The 19,438-nt window shown below is 44.0% G+C and overlaps 1 long non-coding RNA gene across 1 annotated transcript; it reads left to right on the top strand.

Moving 5' to 3' along the window:
- Positions 1 to 3,031: 3,031 nt before the first annotated feature.
- LOC121836232 lies at positions 3,032 to 9,622 on the top strand. Its single transcript, XR_006077848.1, has 2 exons — positions 3,032 to 3,134; positions 9,498 to 9,622. It is a non-coding gene; the product is annotated as an uncharacterized LOC121836232 (long non-coding RNA).
- Positions 9,623 to 19,438: the final 9,816 nt, after the last annotated feature.

Genomic DNA, 19,438 nt, shown 5'->3' with positions numbered 1-19,438 from the left:
TAGTTACTGTTAGAGCAACTGGTTTGTAATCGCACTCGTTATGTAAAACTGTCGCGTCTGTGCAGTTTTTTTTTTTTTAGCATGGTTTATGAATAGCTGTTTTGAAATACCTTTACCGCGACTTTACTTCTACGTGTTTAGACTGTTTGTTGATCTTAGGTTTATCATTGTTTATGCACATAGCTTGAAGGCTAACATTCAAACTGTTTGTACTACCGTGTATGTTCGATAATACCCGTCAGCAACCGCATCATTGCATGTGCTGTTTGTAACGTTTTATAAATTGTACTATGTAGAGCGAAAATAAACATTCGCCTGCTTGAAATAACTCTTGTGTGAATAAATTACCTGTGATTGTCGTCCAGTGGTGCGCACGTCACAATAAAGCGAAAGCGCAACGCAAGCGGACGCGAGAACCGGGTACACAAAATGCTATGGGGGCTGCCATCTTGAAAAGCAAAACAATAAAAACGAAGCATAAAATGTGGTTAGTTACCCCATCCGTGGTGAGAGGGCGCTTTTACGAGTTTAAATAATTGTTTAAGGAACTTTCGCTCTTTTTGAATTATTAGGTTATCAATATAATTAATATTGTGTGAGTAATATGTAATGAGTTTAGTTCTACAATGTACTTTTATTCACACAAGGCCCTCGATCACGTGGTTTGCGATTACCACAGGCTTATTCTACAGTGGGCAAACTGTATATGATAAACTGTGGGCCGGCCCCAGTGGGGTCCCTATCATTTCGTCGAAACTCGTTTCGTGGAATTACGTTTCGTGGACAACTTTTCGTGGACACACGTTTCATGGACACACGTTTCGTCGACACTGTGACGTTTCGTCGACCATCGTTTCGTCGACAGCACCACCGTAAAACGTTTCGTCGACAAACTTTTTTTTTTTTTTTTGCTGTTCCGAAAGGAATGCCGGAAACTTAGGGTAGAAGCGCTTGTAACAGATAACAAAAACGATGCCAAGGTGAGCAACTGCGCTATCCTCTCGCTCTCATCCGTGTCGTATGGAATAAGCAAGAGCGCGCAGGATTTCGGGCGCGGTCTATTCGGATATTTGCAAGTTCCGATGCCCGTTTATGGAACCGAAAGTTACTGGAAGAAGAAAAGTGGTGGAGAAAAAATATGTGTAGGCACAAAACAAAACTTCGATGCTATGGTGGGTTGCGAAAGAGGGCGTAAACACTGATTTTATTTTCTTCTTCATATTGGTTATTTTTAAGCAGAAATACAGCTTGCAGCCTTTTATTGCAGCATTACAACCCTAATATTTCAATTCAAATTACGCATGTTCATTACTCTCAATTATTCAAAAGGAAAAGTGATGCAGTGTTTTACTGGCTACTGCGGCTTATACGCGAAAAAACTGTTTAGTCGCACTCGTTTCATTGTCATTTATCCTTAAGGGCCGTTTAAAAAGGACATTACATAACAAGGGGGCTGTAAACAACGTCAAATAAAAAGAAATAACAAAAGCACGAAAACCAATAACACTCGCACTACCGCGAGCACGCTGCCCGTGAGTAAACCTAAAAAAAAAGCTACATTGCAATGCAATGCAATGCAAAAAAAGAAAAAGAAAAAAAAAGAGAATTGGTAACATATAAATAAAACACTACACAAAGTTTAGTCTTATTACACAAAGTGAACCATAGTTGATATCAAATGTGGAACTTCATGCATTATACAGCTTCTCTCGAGCAGCCGCCGCATGCAAGGCCTTGGAGGCGGTAGTACCACTAGACAAGATCTGTCGGCAGCAGCCGACTGGTCCTCACACGCCACATTTAATTATTCTTTTATCGATGCCAGCAGACAGATATCTGGGGCAAGTTCGTGGCCCATCTCTTTGCATAAAGGAGAGGCTTCCAAATCTGATGTTCTTTGGTCACATATTGGTTTATGTGCATGCCAAATTTCAGTACAGATATAACATGCAAAACTATAGTGTTATCTAATATCCAGAAGCTAAATATGCTAAAGTCTAAAAATCGTATGGTCTGGTAATTAAGTACAGTACGTTGAATACCCGGTGTTTGGAGGAGAAAACAACCGCGTTTTATCACCGTAAAAGTAAAGTACGCGTAGCCGAATGCTCAGTCTTCTTCAAAGTTTATTGCTTGTGGCTAAGACCAGATGCCAACTAGCTTAAAAACAGATTTTATGCCATTTTCAACGGTAGAAAGGTTGTGTGCACCGCAAACAGGCCTCGTTTTTTGTTTCAAAATTTTTTAAGAGGTTCAGTGTTTTGACGTGTGAACTATCTATCATCTATGCTATGATCAGGTGGCTCTTGAGGATTCTACCAAAAGACGCGACGCGCGGAAAAATACACTTGCTCTGGAAACGATCCTGCCACTTATTTAAAACAGTGGGAGTGCCGGCGGCCAGCCCGCGAAGGGTTACACTTTCGGCTGCCCTTCAGGGCTGCCGAAAGTGTAGCCCTGAAGGGCAGCGCATATTGTTAAATGTTTTAAGAAAGTAATTTGAGAAAACGACAGTGGTCGAGAACAAAACTTCCCGGCTTTGACAACGCTTCCCTAAAGGTTCGGGCAAAGACACGAGCGAAACCATACAAATCGTAAGTGCCGAAATCAGTGCGATCGCTGCACCCGCCCCCCGCCCCCGCCCCCCCCCCCCCCCCCCCCCCCCAAAAAAAAAAAAAAAAAGAATTGCGATAGTTTAAGTCGGTGAGGCAAAATGGCTGCTCACAGGTTCGCCATACTTGGCCCAGTCGGCCATCTTTCATCCATCCATCCATCCAACACAACGCCGCGCGCCGCGCATGCGCAGAGGTCGCGAGGAGGTGCAGCTGGCGGAGGCAGCGAGCTGTCGACGAAACGTCGGAACATCTGTCGATGAAACGAGCGGGCGCTCGTTTCCACGAAACGATCTGTCGATGAAACATCGCAGTGTCGACGAAACGATTTGTCCATGAAACGTCGTTCGACGAACTGATTGCCACCGGCCCCAGTGTGGTTTCCGTTGTGCTTGGGAGCAGTCGCGTAGTCGCCCGTGTCCAGCTTCTTTGTTCCGAAATCGGTCTTCTTCTTCGGACCCTGAACGTCGCCTCACGCTTCCTGCCTTCGTCAAAGGGCCTCCTTTCGTTCGACACATTGGGGTAAGTGTACGTCCATTATACTATCCTTTAATTTCGAGTTTTTGATTATTTGCCAAACGAAAGTGATTTGAGTTTTTCAGCAAAAAAAGAAGAATAATTCGTTTAAAACCAAGTGCTTTTCACACCTATCGGAGAATTTCATTAGCTTTCGGAAAATATATACTTCGATATGCGTAAAAGTATTTCTCGTTGCGTTAGAGAGTGAAGCAGGTGAAGCGGGAAAGTCCGGAGCGCGCGCGAGCCGCGATTCGATCGTCTAAGATCAGGCAAAAATTAAAATGAACTACTCGCTTCACAAGAATCTTATTATTCTGTGCTCTTAGCGCACACGTTTCTCTAACGGCACACGAAATTAAGAATCTCTATCTCCGTTTATTATTACATTTTTTAACTTGTTTTTCTGTGCTCTTGGCGCGCACGTTTTTTTAGCGGCACACGAAATTGTCATCTCACTTCGTTCTCTTCTGTACAGAACAATTAGCAATGTCTGTCGCACGTTGTCACAGGCTCGTCCGGGGTTGGTAAGAGAAGGGTCGGGAGACAGAAAGTTCTACGAGGCCTAGAGATTCCCCGGCATATGTCGTGACGAGGCTCGTTTCCTCGCTTGTGTAGCCGCTCAGTCCAGGGACGGGGTGGCGTAGATGCTCGTGCCTCCGCTGTTCCCTTCGCACCGTGCGTAGCTCCCGGTTCAGGTGGTCGATACCGGGACACAGCCGGTCAGATCCTCGAAGCGGTTGCCGAACGTCGCGGCTCGTGCTGTAGAAGAGAACGAAGTGCCAGGCATTTTTAGAAAATGTCATATTTCTACCTTTGCATTTGGTGAACCACGCGCTGAAATCTTTTTTCTAACTCGACTCCGCTTAGAACGCGCACGCCGGGCCACCTAGGGTGCCTTCATGCGCGCTTTGCTTAGGGTGGTGGCATCTCGCCATTTTGTCACACACGTTTATTTTTTGTTGAGAAGCAGGTGAAAGAGCGTGTCCCTGCACGCGCTTGTGGCGCTGACTGTGCTATGGCGACATTTTGTTTTCGTCGATTTCTTTGTATTTTGCCCGTGAGCGCGTGCTGTCGGCATCTGGTACTACAAAGGGTGGCATCACCCTAAACAGAAGGACATTCAGGCACCCTAGGGCCACCCCTTGCCTGGGCCCCCTGACCCACTTAGCTCTTTGAGACTGTATCCGTTATCTTTCTTTGGCGTTGCTTCTTGTCCGGTGCGTTCTTTGTCTGCTTCTAGCTTTGATTTTTATCGGGAGAGTCCGGAGCGCGCTCGAGCCGCGATTCGATCGTCTAAGATCAGGCAAAAATAAAAACGAACTACTCGCTTCACAAGAATCTTATTATTCTGTGCTCTTAGCGCACACGTTTCCCTAACGGCACACGAAATTAAGAATCTCTATCTACTTTTATTATTACCTTTTTTTAACTTAAATCGACCAGCCACCCAGAGCACCCGAAAACTAGTTTGGCTGGTTAGATCGAAATATGAAGAAGAATAATTCCGTTTAAAATCAAATAATTTTACACCTATTGGACAAGTTCATTAGCTTTCGGAAAATATATACTTCGATATGCGTACAACTATTTTTTCTTGGGTTAGAGAGTGAAGCGGTTGAGTCCGGAGCGCGCTCGAGCCGCGATCCGATCGTCTAAGATCAGGCAAAAATTAAAAATAAAAGTGAACTACTACCTTTAGAACAGTCTCTTTTTCTGTGCTCTTAGCGCACACGTTTGTCTAACGGCACACGAAATTAAGAATCTCTATCTACTTTTATTATTACCTTTTTTCAACTGAAAGAAAAAAGGAGCAGTGTGTTTAACCCTCCTGGAAAAGCGAACGCCGGCATCGCGCGTGACGGGCGGCGTGCTTTCAAGTTTCAATTAAACGCGTACAGAAGCTTATTTAATCGCAAACTAAGGCGCTTAATGTTCGCTACTTCTCGTCCGAAGCACGCACTTCTAGCACGAATTGGTGATTTTTTACGATTTTTTGAAGGAACGTTGTCTAACCTGGAAGGCAGAAAGTAAACAAACGGGCGCGACGGGATTTCTAGATCGAATTAAACGCAGATAGCAGTTATTCATTCGTTGTTCCACGCAAGAAATGCGTGTACATGACGCTGGGAATAAAAACAATGATCATTTCATGATCTTTGTTTTCGCCCAATTTATCCAATCGACCATCATCGCCCGGTCCAGATAATATACGGTATGCAGCTTTGGCTCATCTTGGTGAACAAGGAAAGTCTAGACTACTCAACTTGTATAACCAATCATGGGAATCTGGAGTAGTACCTGAGAGCTGGAAGACTTCGAGAATTATACCTGTTTTGAAGCCGGGAAAGTCTCCACTTGACATAACATCTTTCCGCCCGATAGCGCTATCTTCGTGCATATGTAAAGTAATGGAAAGGATGATACTAGGACGCTTGGAATGGTTCTTAGAGGAACGGAACATTTATCCTGAAAGCATGTCTGGCTTCCGACGTGGAAGGAATTCCGTTGATGGTGTAATAGATCTTGTTTCATCCGTCGAGCAAGCCAAAAAAGAAAAACGAATTACATCAGCTGTCTTCTTTGACGTCAAAGGTGCATTTGACAATGTTATGCACGAGGCAATACACGCTGCTGTACGTGATATTGGTATAAAAGGACGACTTCTCGCGTGGATATTAAGTTACTTGAATGGCCGCCTTATCTATATGTCAACTACAGAAGGAAATACTACAATGCACAGTGTCACTCGCGGAGTCCCACAGGGTGGTGTCTTAAGTCCCGTCCTATTCAACATATGTCTTATCAAACTAGCACAAAAGATTCCAAAGTCTACAAAAACATCGTTCTACGCAGATGATATATGTATTTGGACATCCTCCATCTCACAACACTTTAATCGTATCCGTCTGCAGAAAGCAATTATCATCATATCTTCTTACCTAAAAGAACGAGGACTTACAGTTTCACCAGAAAAAACAGCGGCAATGGCCTTTACGAAGCGCGACACGGACAAGTACCGGCTATATATTGATGGCCTTGCTATCCCTTACGTCCGAAAACATACCTTCTTAGGAATAGTAATTGATCGATCCCTAAGTTGGTCTCCTCATGTGAAACGTCTGAAAGCAAAATTAGTCACCATAGTACACATACTCAAATTTATTAGTGGCACCAGGTGGGGTTCCTCCGTCCCCTCCCTTAAAAGACTTTACAACGCTTTATTCGTGGGACTCTTGCGTTATAGTCTGCCAGTGTTGTACAACATCTCACGTTCTAGCATGAAGCAGCTTGAATCTGTGCAAGCTCAGGCCCTTCGCGCATGCCTCGGACTTCCTTCATGCACATCTAACACAGGAAGCGTTGCAGAAGCCAGAGCGTTCTCCATCGCTATTCTTAGGACACAGGAAATATTATGTACGCACCTGCGACAAAGCACGCGCCATAAGGCACATCATCTCGCCACTCTTGGTAGCACTAGAAAGGCTTCAAGCTTCGCGCAGGTTTTGAACATTCTCAGTAGTGAGCTTCCTGATGGATTCGAACCTTTAGAGACATTTTCATTCCCTCCGTGGTTACGCTCGGACCTTGAAATTTATATTGATGTTCCAGGAATTACCTCAAGAAAAGGATGCGCACTAACAACTCTTAAGCAGCATGCTCTTACCATAATCCAGGAACGCCATTCTAAACGACGACATATCTTTACTGACGGATCCACTGCGTCAGACAGCACAGGCATAGGAATATCTGTTCCGTCGATGAACTTCACACTTGAGGCACAGCTTAGTCATGCAACGTCCTCCACAGCTGCAGAGCTAGTTGCGATTCGCGAAGCCTTGAGGCTAATAATTGAACAAGTTCCAGCCAGCTGGACGATATTCACTGATTCTAGAGCGGCGCTGCAAAGCATGATAAACCCAAACGTAAAAAGCGCGAACATCCAAATAGTACGGAAAATACAGCACCTTCACAATGAGACAATCATGACTGGACACACAGTTCTCTTCCAATGGATACCAAGCCATTGTGGAGTCGCCGGAAATGAATCAGCAGACATTGCTGCCAAAAACGGAAGAAAATCAGATTCCATCATACGTATTCCATACTCAAAGGCAGACGCTAGGCGATTGGCAAATCGTATCGGAAGCGCCATCCGTTCTTCCCTCTGGTCTTGCCCAAACTATCACTACAAGCGGCTCCATGAAATTGACCCTCAACTTCAGTTTCGTGTACCGCGAGGACTTGGACGGCGTGAGCAGTCCACACTTCACCGAATACGCCTGCGTGTTGCTTTCACCAAGAAGTATCTTCACATGATCGGCAGAGCATCATCCCCACTCTGCCAACCGTGCTCATCACTTGAGGACGAACATCATCTCCTGTGCGAATGCAGATTGTACGAGAAGGAACGTGCTACCATGGCTCAGGCATTGCATCTATCCGGACAACCATTATCCCTGCAGCGACTCCTTGGCCCTTGGCAAACTTACGGAGAAGCTGAGGTTGCAACAAATGCGCTGACCAAGTATCTAAAAGAAACCCGGCTGGACAGGACACTTTAGAGACAAAAAGGAAAGAACCGACCACGCCAATCATTTTTTTTTTTTTTTTTTTTTTTTACACCTTCTGTTCCTTTTGTACTTGCGATTGACGCATACGCTCCTCCACTTTTGCGTTTAAGGTCAATTTTTTTTTTTTTTTTTTTTTTTTATGTTTAGTTAATTTATGTGTGCGTGAATGTTTTCACGAGTACTCTTTCTTTCTGTTCTTCTTTTCTTCCTCTCGATTCTTTATTTCCCCTTCCCTTTCCCCAGTACGAAGTAGCAAACCGGCATCATACAGCTAGGTTAACATCTTCGTCTTTCAATAAACCATTTCTCTCTCTCGCCCAAAGTCGTTTGTGTGAGCGCGTGCGTTTTGCGAGGAGATTAGAAGAGCGTTTGTTGTGCTCGGCGGTTGGTAGATGGAAATGTTCTTTTCGGAGCGAGCGAGTTTCTGCACGCTTTTCCGAGTGTCGGCAAAGAAGGCTTTTAATGGGATCTACTATATTGAGCGTGATATAGGCGCGCAAGATGAATTGAATTCTCGGCGGAGCGGCTGGTCGTTTTTTTGAAGGCTCTTTACCAGAGCGCGAGCAAGATTTACCTATGCATGTTTCATGGAAGTGCTTTTTTTGATAGGTCCATGCTCGGCAAAGATATAAAGTGTATTAAGCTTTGAAGCGCGTATTCCATCGCGAAATGATGGAATACTGCCTCGGAAAAAGAGAGGAGTGAGCGATCAAACTATAATAGGGTGGGAAAAAGGCATTCCACAATTATGCAAGCGTGACCTGCACATCCTAGGCGTTTGGGCAGTTTTCGTTAGGCAAAATTCGTCTTTTGAACTCGTGTCGATTTCTCAGTTGGCACGAAATAATAAATAAACTGTTGGCTTTAAAACGGTATGTGTACATACCGTTTTAAAGCCAACAGTTTATTTACATTTTATTTACTAAGGTTTTACATACCGGCTATACGTGAAGTTCAGCGTGTCTACCTACGTTTATTATTTTTTTAACTGATAAAACGAAGTCAGCCGCTATTCGAACGTCCGATTAAGGATTGCGCAATATTGTTTTGCTCGTATTTCTTAATTTCTTGCTGTAATAAGTTTGGTAGGGTCCAAATACGTTTTTTTTTTATTATCTTGCATCGTAAAATCAGCGTTCGAGCGTGTTGGGTTTTCGCTGGGCGCGCTGATTAATTTCATCGGCGCTTCGGTAATCGAGTTCGGTGCTGTTCGTTTGTAAGTTTCTAAACGCAGACGGTGTTCATTAACGGTGCCGCGAAAGAAGTGTGTGTGTTTGCTAGACGCGGGGAAAGAGCTTTTAAAGCAAAGAATAGCAAAAAGAAAAACGCCCCAGAGTAGCTATTGCACAAAGAGGAGCAGTCCCCGCTGCAAGGCAGGGAAGAAGAGATTAAAGCAGACCGCCAGACAGTGGCTGTCAATCAAGTCGGGCGCCAAGAACGCAGCCGACAAGAAGCCCAAAAACAAAGATAATAGCGTCTCCCGAAGGAGGGAAAGGAGGAGCGGTTTCGGCGGGCGGGCAGCAGCGCCAGGCCAGGCTTTGCTAGTGGGGTGAGCTTTCCCCGAAACTCTGTCGTCTGCTACAGCTCCTTTGTCTCTTGGGCGACCGTTGGAGCCGACTTCTTGCACGAATTCTTTTTGTTCTTTTCACGCGAAACACGGAATTCGGCGGCGCCGAGCTAGGAAGCCGGCCTTCTGACGCACGAAAGAAAAGAACAAATATATATATATGTGTATGGCGTAAGAACGTTCGGTGCATCTTTAATGTAGGGCGCTAAAGATTGTCTTTTTGTGCAGCGCAAGAGCGAGTTGCACGGCTGGCCCTCCGTTTCAAGTGACCTCCTTCAGCTGCGGATGACCTGTGCTTAATCAAGACCGCTTGAATGGCAACTGAGAACTTGCTCCAAGCAAAAAGTGTTTTTATGAAATCGTGTTAGCTCGTGCGAATTCACTGAATAGGAACAAGTGTGTTTTCATCGAGACAGCTCGTCTGGAAACTTGCATTGTCGGCCTAATAAACTCTGAGGTTATTAAAATGTGAGGTAAAAAAAGGAAAAATCTGTTGTTTTGTGTTTTGCTGGTGAGGACGAAGCCCCTGCTGTGCACACCTGCGGAAACGAAGTAAGTACCTTATCAGTTTCTTCAGAAATTTGATTTTTTCCCGTGGTAATCGTGAAAAAAAATAAAAAAGAGCGAGGACATAAATTCTTCTTTCTTATGTTTGAGCTTATTGCAAGACGCCATCAGCGGCGTTCTGTTATATCTATACATAGCATTTGAACTTGTGTTTTTTCTTCTTTCTTTTTGTGATCTCCAGTGTACCAGATTTGTCGGTTTACTGTTATTTTTTTGTTCCTTCTCGTCGCACCCTGCTTGGGGATTGGAAATGGCCTGCAGTGTAAATGAATAGAAACCAAATATAAAAAAAAAGAATTTAAATACTTCCCGACGCCATAGGGTCTTGATCTGCTTACAAATGCATTTAAATACTCTTTTCCCAGAACCATATCAGAATGAAGCAGCCTACCTCATCGCAGATTTATATCTGACAATGTTTTGCAGTCGATCGAGCGTTTGTTTGTTGTGTAACTCTTTGCATGGTGTTTTAATTTTCCTCTTGCCCACTACTTCCACTCCTCCCAACTTTGTTGTGAGCTATTACATTACAATTTTCCCCTGTTCCGCTCTCCCATTTTACGGATTACCTGGTGTTGCGTTTTTAATATAATATAACAATCTGAGGTTAAACGGACAAAGAGGCCCCTGCTGTGCCCGCCTGCGGAAACAAAGTAAGTACCTTATCAGTTTTATTCAGAAATTTGATTTTTTCCAGTGGTAATCGTGAAAAAAAAGAAATGTGTTTTTTTTATGTGTGTGCTCGCCCAAAAGCGAGCACATTCATTCTTTTAATGTTCTCTGTTGCGCTTATTGCAAGACGCTGTCAGCGGCGTTGTATCATCTATACAGCCTTTGAACTTGCCTTTTCTCTTCTTTTTTTGTATCTCTGTACTTTGTATTCAAGTATATCAATCCACAAGTGCTAGCTGGGTCATTTATTTTAACCAGGCGAGTGGGATGTTCCGAGGAACATTCTAGGCGCGTCTCATCGATGTAGCTAATCTAATAAGAAAGTGATGATTAAAAAGTTTACGTGTAAGGCTTCATTCTGTGGTGTTGTGATTTGGCATATGCTCGTATAAAGAAAACTACGATAGGTAGAAGGTTCTAAATCGCAGGGAATGATCGCGCTCTGAATTTAGACGCATTGTTAAATTTTCATCGCTCCAGCTCGTCTAGAACTCGTTATACTCGCGAAAACAGGTTTTTGGGACTCTGCTTGGAGATTAAAAACCCCGACCAAGTTCAATCGTTCACCCGTGAATATTCAAGACCGCTGGAGTGCATTCATCGATCGTGGTCGTGAAAACAACATCATAGGAAAATGTGTGTGCAGTGAAACCGTGTCAGCTCATCTCAATCGAGACTTTTCGATCAACGGGGACAGTCTCCCGAGCACGAGTGGATTGATATTCTTCAAAGAGCTGCCGCCCGCTCGTAATTAGAAAACAATTATAGGTACAACTATCAAATTGTTGGGGAAGGGTCTCGCACCAGGTAGGACTGTTTGTGTGTCAAATTTCTTCGAGATAGCAAACGCAAAAGTTGTTTTATCGACCTATTAAAACCGCTCGGAGAACTCGGCTGATTTCTGGTGTTTTTTCTGTTTTTTTTTTTTTTTTTTTTGCGTGTACTTTTTGTAGTGTTAATTCTAAAAGAGAGATGCCATAAATATCGCCTAATACCTCAACAAAAAACAAAAGTCCGAAGAAAAAAAAAAAACAAATTTTCTCGGGGGATTGAACTAAGATCCTGCTGTGTACGAAGCGCACATCTTACCCACTGAGCTAATCCACAGCTCGGAATAGGCGTCTTTACAATCCGTTTTATACGAGACCCAATAGGCGACTACTGCCGGCACTTTTTCTCCCCCCGGCTATTCTGCCGGCTGCCGGCAGAATAGACACTTCCTTCATTAATACTGGTCGTATCTCATCGCCGCTAGCACCGATGTGTTCCTTGTTCTTTCTAGACTCTATGGACACCACTTTGAACGTGTGAAATAAAAGCTTTCGCGAAGCTACGACGCTTTTACCGTGGGCATGGTCATGGCGGCCAATTCTAATTTCCGAACCTGTGTTCGGACCTCCGAGGCTGAATTTTCGTTTCCGAGACGCGATGTTGGTGTCAAACGTGAGCAGGCGTTTCGTAGAAGACCCGACGACTGTAGTTTGCCTCTGATCGAGTCGATAGGTTACTGTAGGAGCACTGATGCGACTTCCCGCACGAAAGCAGTCATTTTCGTGTTCGATATTGCTCACCGCTTCATCATTTGCTACCACAATTTGCTTTTTTGTTCTGAAGCGCTCCCTCGGGTAAAAGGAACGTTCGCTATGCGCGCGAGATTATTTTAATTCATTCATCTCGTGCGGCGCGCGCTCGGCGGAGCGGCTAGTCGTTTGAAGGCTCACCAGAGCGAGAGCAAGACTTCAAAGAGCTGCCGCTCGCTCGTAATTAGAAAACCATTATAGGTACGTACAACTATCAAATTGTTGGTGAAGGGTCTCGCACCAGGTAGGACTGTTTGTGTGTCAAAAGGGTACTAATAAGGAAGTGTGTTTTTACATTGAGACAGCTCGTCTGAAAAATTGTATTCTTGGCCTAAATAAAGTCTGAGGTCTCAAAAAGAAATGAGCTGATTCTTGTTTTTCTGGCGCAGTGAAGACTCGTTAAATGTGTCACTTCTTTTTTATTTATGTCTTCAGGCCCCTGCTGTCCACCTCGGGAAAAGGTTTGTTCCTGCAGAGCTTTTTGTATACATGCCCCTAGAGTACAACTGGCCCCACACTCTTTATTTTCCCCCCTTGTGCTTTTTCTGGTGCAAGATGAGCTCGACTGAAGCATGAGTAACCTTCTAGCTTGCTACCTGTTCAGTTTGAACCCTCAAGCTAAGTCCGTTTTCACTTGACGGCCAACATCTGAACGCAGGCGCTGTTTCTACCTCGAAGCAAAACTACGCCCTTTGCCTCAGTTTCACGTCCATTCTTTTGTTAGGGTGGTCTTTCCCAGAGACGGTGAGGACAAATACAGGTCTGCGCCGCAAGAGGGACTCCACAAATCACTTTTGAGCTTTTTCTAGACATGCCGCCACAGTACAACCGCTCCCACACTCCTATATTCCCCCCTTGTGCTTTTTCTGGTGCAGGATGAGCTCGACTGAAGCATGCGTAACCTTCTAGGTTGCTATCTGAGCAGTTTGAACCCTCAAGCTACGTCCCTTTTCCCTTGACGGCCAAAATTTGAACGCAGGCATGGTTACTGCGGGATACCAAAAGTCTGCCTTTTGTCTCCGAGGGACGTTCATTCTGTGTTATGGTCGTCTTTTCCAGAGACGGTGAGGACAAATACACATCTGTGCTGCAAGAGGGCCTCCACACAACCCTACAGAGCTTTTTGTAGACATCTAGAATAATTAATCATCTTCATAAATACCGACTAATTTCTGCAAACCAATATGGATTTCAGAGAGGTAAATCCACTGAGTCAGCTTTACTTAACGTTCCGAGGAAAACTTATCAGCAATATAGAAAATCAATCCTACACTATAGGCATCTTCGTAGATTTCAATAAAGCTTTTGACTCTATCAAGCATAATATTCTCTTTGATAAACTGCCACACTACGGAATTAGAGGCATTTCACTTAAACTATTGCGCAGTTATCTGACAAATCGTAGCCAGTTTGTGGTAGCTAATAGTATAGAATCGGACACTGAACATATAAAATTTGGTGTTCCGCAAGGATCAATATTAGGACCTATACTATTCCTTCTTTATATCAATGACATTGTTGCTATCCCCCATACGCCAGACATAGTACTTTACGCCGATGACACGAGTGTTTTTTTTTCATCCAGGGACCTATCATCTCTTATTCCTGTCACAAACGCATGGCTCAAAAACTTATCGAAGTGGCTTGATGCGAATCAGCTGCTTCTAAATGTTGACAAAACAAAATATATTGTTTTTTCCTCAATTAACAGACCAGTTAACCTTACTACCGAAATTGTATTCCAGTCACGGTCACTAGAAAGGGTTACCGAATACAAATTCTTAGGCATACATTTTCATGAAAACCTTCGCTGGACATGTCATGTGAATTTTGTGAAGCGTGACATCGCACAGTCTATTGGCATGCTGAATAGATTTCGTGCCTTATTACCAATGTGGCTAAAACGTCAGCTCTATTTCACTACTGTTCATTCTCGACTGCACTATTGTTTACTTGTCTGGGGGGTTACATCTAAATGTAATATGACTAGTTTGCACTTAATGCAGAAAAAAAGTATACGATTTATTGAAAACCTATCAAGCCGCGATCATACATTCCAATACTTTGAGAAACATCGTATCCTGAATATTGAGGCACTGTATAATCAACGATTGTCTGAGGTTATATTCTCCCAAGTTAAAACTCACCGTGAATTATTCCTTTCTACATATACGAATACTGATACACACTACAATTTTAGAAATACAAACTTTATAAAAATCAGAACCAGAACAAATTACGGTACGCAATTACTATCTTGGCAGATTCCCAATCTTCTCAACCTCCACCCTGGCTTGATCGATATAATCGATCATAATTCAAACCTCTTGACTTTCAGAAAAAAATCAAAAACATATTTTTTACTTTCCGCATAATACTGTGGTCTTCTAAATTATGTGTACAGATGTAATTGTAGTAATGTAGTTCATATATTTTTGTTGCATGTTGCGAATTATTTATTTTTCATTGCAAGAGCGTATGTAGTGTAGTGATCTAGTTACTGTGTATTTTTTGTTTTTGTTTATGGTTAACTATAGCACTCTACCACTAGTCTGCCTGCTGCATCTGCTGCATCTGCTGCAAGTGTAGTCTGGTGCTAGGGGCCTGGTCAGGTGACTTACTGTCACCTTTTGCCTCAGCACCATGACAATCCTGTATTGTCAAAAGTTCCAATAAACAAACAAACAAACAAACATGCCCCTACAGTACAACTGGCCCGACACTTTCTATTTTGTCCCCTTGTGCACTTTCTGGCGCAAGATGAGCTAAACTGAAGCACGAGTAACCTTCCAGCTTGCTACCTGTTCAGTTGGAACCCTCAAGCTACGTCCCTTTTCCCTTGACGGCCAAAATTTGAACGCAGGCATGGTTACTGCGGAATACCAAAAGTCTGCCTTTTGTCTCCGAGGGACGTCCACTTTGCACAGCCAGGATAACGCTGTCCGCAGTCGTGCTGGGACGTCCTTGCTACGGCTTGGCCGACACATTTGTTTTCTCGGCTTCTGTACTTTCCCACGTCGGCTTGTTTCAAGTCCAGCTACAGCATTCTTGTCGAATGGTACCTGTGAGTTCTGAAGGCTTGATGTCGACCTGTATTCTCTGCACAGCCCCCTACGGGGTTCTGCAGAAACCCCTGTCTCAGTAAATCACGTAGGTTTTCAATGAAGTGTGTCTCCACATCTTACGGGGGTGGGCAAGCAACACCGAGGACACAGTCTTCTTGTCTGCAGTGCCTCTTTATTCTCAGACACTACAAAACCCCACGCCACTGTTCAAAGGCTCGAAAAATCAGGACTACCTTCAGCTTTTGCGTTCGTACATAAACTTTGACACCAGCTGTGTTAACCAACCTGGGCTCGTTCATTACAGGAGGAAAGCAAGCACTCGTATCAAAAATGAATCGTCGCTCTAGCACTCTTAGTTTCCTAGACATGAGCAGTACATAAAAAACAGCCGACTCTCTTATTAGGCCAACATTAATGTGCTTTTCTGGTTCAGTTATGAAATAATCGCAATAGAACCATTTGTATTTACTGTGCAGGCCGTTTCTTTAATGCAACTTCTCAATTACCTAAAAGAAATGGTAATCTGAAGAGTCATCTTTTTTCACTAAAAAAAACAACAAAAAAAAACAGAAAAAACACCAGAAATGAGCCGAGTTCTCCGAGCGGTTTTATTAGGTTGATAAAACAACTTTTGCGTTTGCTATCTCGAAGAAATTTGACACACAAACACTCCTACCTGGTGCGACACCCTTTCCCGACAATCGGATAGCTTAATGGTTTTCTAATTCCGAGCGAGCGGCAGCTCTTTGAAGTATATCCATCCACTTGTGCTCGGGACACCCTCCCTGTTGATCGATGAGTCTCGATTGAGATGAGGTGACGCGGTTTCACTGCACACACATGTTCCTATGATGTTGTTTTCACGACCACAATCGATGAATGCACTCCAGCGGTCTTGAATATCCACAGGCGAACGATTGAACTTGGTCGGGCTTGTTAATTTCCGAGCAGAGTCCCAAAACCTGTTTTCGCGAATATAACGAGTTCTAGACTAGCTGGAGCGATGAAATTTTAACAGTGCGTCTAAATTCAGAGCGCGATCATTCGCTGCGAATTAGAACCCTCTAGCTATCGTAGTTTTCTTTATACGAGCATATGTGAAGTCAAAACATCGTACAGTGAAGCCTTACTTACACGTAAACTTCTGTTGATAACTTTTTTTTTAGATTACCTACATCGATGAGACGCGCGTCGAATGTTCCTCGGAACATAATCTTACTCCCTGGTTAAAATAAATGTCCTAGCTAGCCTACTTTCCGAGCTTCGTGCGATTGAATCACCTCCGGTTGCGAGCATAACACGCGGCAGCCATTTGCTTTTTTTGCAAAAACCAAACCAGAACCACGAATGGGCGGTAAATTTCTAAATACTTGACCTAAATAATTTAAACTTGTTGTGGAACACGGGTCTCGACGACATCGTTTTCAAAAATAAGACGATTCCCGTAATTCTAAGTTTGGTTTTATTAAACCAGGGCTGTGTTTCAAATCTCACCCTAATAAACCCGAGTTACTCGGGCGGATCGTGTCACGTGACAGCAGAAATGAAAGAACGCTGGACGCAGGCAGGTTTCAAAACGCCAGGTGTACAGAAGCTTTACCTCGCAGTATGATTTCGTTAATTTTAAAACACGGCCAGGAATTACATTTTTTATGAATGAATAGATAGATGACCCGTTTCGAATGAATGGATCCATGAGTGCGGCTGAGCGATTCCGACCGGTCGGTAAATCCCGCCACCTGGTGCCTTTTGTTTTACCATTGAAAATATTGAATTTCTGAAATCTATATTACGACCTTGAATTTACGATATCAAATGGGGGACACTTGTTCCCAGCCGCCCCTGGACTGGACAGAGACCGATTTCTTTTCTTGTGTGATGCGAGTTTCGCGAAATAAACGGCGTTTGAAAGTTTTCACATCGAAGCCAGCCATTCGCTTTCCTCACTTTAGGCACCGATCCTTTCTTCGATCTCGCTTCATTAATACTGGTCGTATCTCGTCACCGCCAGCACCGATGTGTTCCTTGGTCTTTCTAGACTCTACGGACACCACTTTGAACGTGTGTAATAAAAGGTTTCGCGATGCTACGACGCTTTTGCCGTGGGCATGGTCATGGCGGCCAATTCTAATTTCCGAACCTGTGTTCGGACCTCCGAGGCTGAATTTTCGTTTCCGAGACGCGATGTTGGTGTCAAACGTGAGCACGCGTTCCGTAGAAAAGTATGTGTAAGGCTTCATTCTGTGGTGTTCTGATTTTGCATTTCCGCTTGTATAAAGAAAACTACGATAGTTGGAAGGTTCTAATTCGCAGCGATGTGTTCCTTGGTCTTTCTAGACTCTACGGACACCACTTTGAACGTGTGTAATAAAAGGTTTCGCGATGCTACGACGCTTTTACCGTGGGCATGGTCATGGCGGCCAATTGTACTTTCCGAACATGTGTTCGGACCTCCGAGGCTGAATTTTCGTTTCCGAGACGCGATGTTGGTGTCAAACGTGAGCACGCGTTCCGTAGAAAAGTATGTGTAAGGCTTCATTCTGTGGTGTTCTGATTTTGCATTTCCGCTTGTATAAAGAAAACTACGATAGTTGGAAGGTTCTAATTCGCAGCGATGTGTTCCTTGGTCTTTCTAGACTCTACGGACACCACTTTGAACGTGTGTAATAAAAGGTTTCGCGATGCTACGACGCTTTTACCGTGGGCATGGTCATGGCGGCCAATTGTACTTTCCGAACATGTGTTCGGACCTCCGAGGCTGAATTTTCGTTTCCGAGACGCGATGTTGGTGTCAAACGTGAGCACGCGTTCCGTAGAAAAGTATGTGTAAGGCTTCATTCTGTGGTGTTCTGATTTTGCATTTCCGCTTGTATAAAGAAAACTACGATAGTTGGAAGGTTCTAATTCGCAGCGATGTGTTCCTTGGTCTTTCTAGACTCTACGGACACCACTTTGAACGTGTGTAATAAAAGGTTTCGCGATGCTACGACGCTTTTGCCGTGGGCATGGTCATGGCGGCCAATTGTACTTTCCGAACATGTGTTCGGACCTCCGAGGCTGAATTTTCGTTTCCGAGACGCGATGTTGGTGTCAAACGTGAGCACGCGTTCCGTAGAAAAGTATGTGTAAGGCTTCATTCTGTGGTGTTCTGATTTGGCATATGCTCGTATAAAGAAAACTACGATAGTTGGAAGGTTCTAATTCGCAGCGAATGATCGCGCTCTGAATTTAGACGCACGGTTAAATTTTCATCGCTCCAGCTCGTCTAGAACTCGTTATATTCGCGAAAACAGGTTTTGGGGACTCTGCTTGGAGATTCAAAACCCCGACCAAGTTCAATCGTTCACCCGTGAATATTCAAGACCGCTGGAGTGCATTCATCGATTGTGGTCGTGAAAACAACATCATAGGAAAATGTGCGTGCAGTGAAACCGTGTCAGCTCATCTCAATCGAGACTTTTCGATCAACAGGGACGGTCTCCCGAGCACGAGTGGATTGATATTCTTCAAAGAGCTGCCGCCCGCTCGTAATTAGAAAACAATTATAGGTACAACTATCAAATTGTTGGGGAAGGGTCTCGTACCAGGTAGCAGTGTTTGTGTGTCAAATTTCTTCGAGACAGCACACGCGAAACTTGTTTATTCGACCTAATAAGACCACTCAGTACTGGAATGATTTCGGCTGTTTTTCCAGTTCTTTTTTCAGCGAAAAAGAAGACCGTAGGCTAGCTAGGACATTTATTTTAACCAGGGGAGTGTGATTATGTTCCGAGGAACATTCGATGCGCGTCTCATCGATGTAGCTAATAAAGTTATGAGCAAAAGTTTGTGGTCGGTGATGTCCGAGCAGAGTCCCAAAACCCGTTTTCGCGAATATAACGAGTTCTAGACGAGCTGGAGCGATGAAATTTTAAACGTTTTTCGATATTGCTCACCGCTTCATCATTTGCTACCACACTTTGCTTTTTTGTTCTGAAGCGCTCCCTCGGTTAAAAGGAACGTTCGCTATGCGCGCGAGATTAATTGAATTCATTCATCTCGTGCGGCGCGCGCTCGGCGGAGCGGCTGGTCGTTTGAAGGCTCACCAGAGCGCGAGCAAGACTTCAAAGAGCTGCCGCTCGCTCGTACAACTATCAAATTGTTGGGGAAGGGTCTCGCACCAGGTAGGAGTGTTTGTGTGTCAAATTTCTTCGAGACAGCACACGCAAAAGTTGGGGCCAGTTGTACTCTAGGGGCATGTATACAAAAAGCTCTGTAGGGTTGTGTGGAGTCCCTCTTGCAGCAC

Source organism: Ixodes scapularis, unplaced genomic scaffold (genome assembly GCF_016920785.2).
Source record: "Ixodes scapularis isolate PalLabHiFi unplaced genomic scaffold, ASM1692078v2 PGA_scaffold20__3_contigs__length_1032517, whole genome shotgun sequence".
Classification (NCBI taxonomy): Eukaryota; Metazoa; Arthropoda; class Arachnida; order Ixodida; family Ixodidae; genus Ixodes; species Ixodes scapularis.
This window is presented reverse-complemented; position numbering and strand designations above follow the sequence as displayed.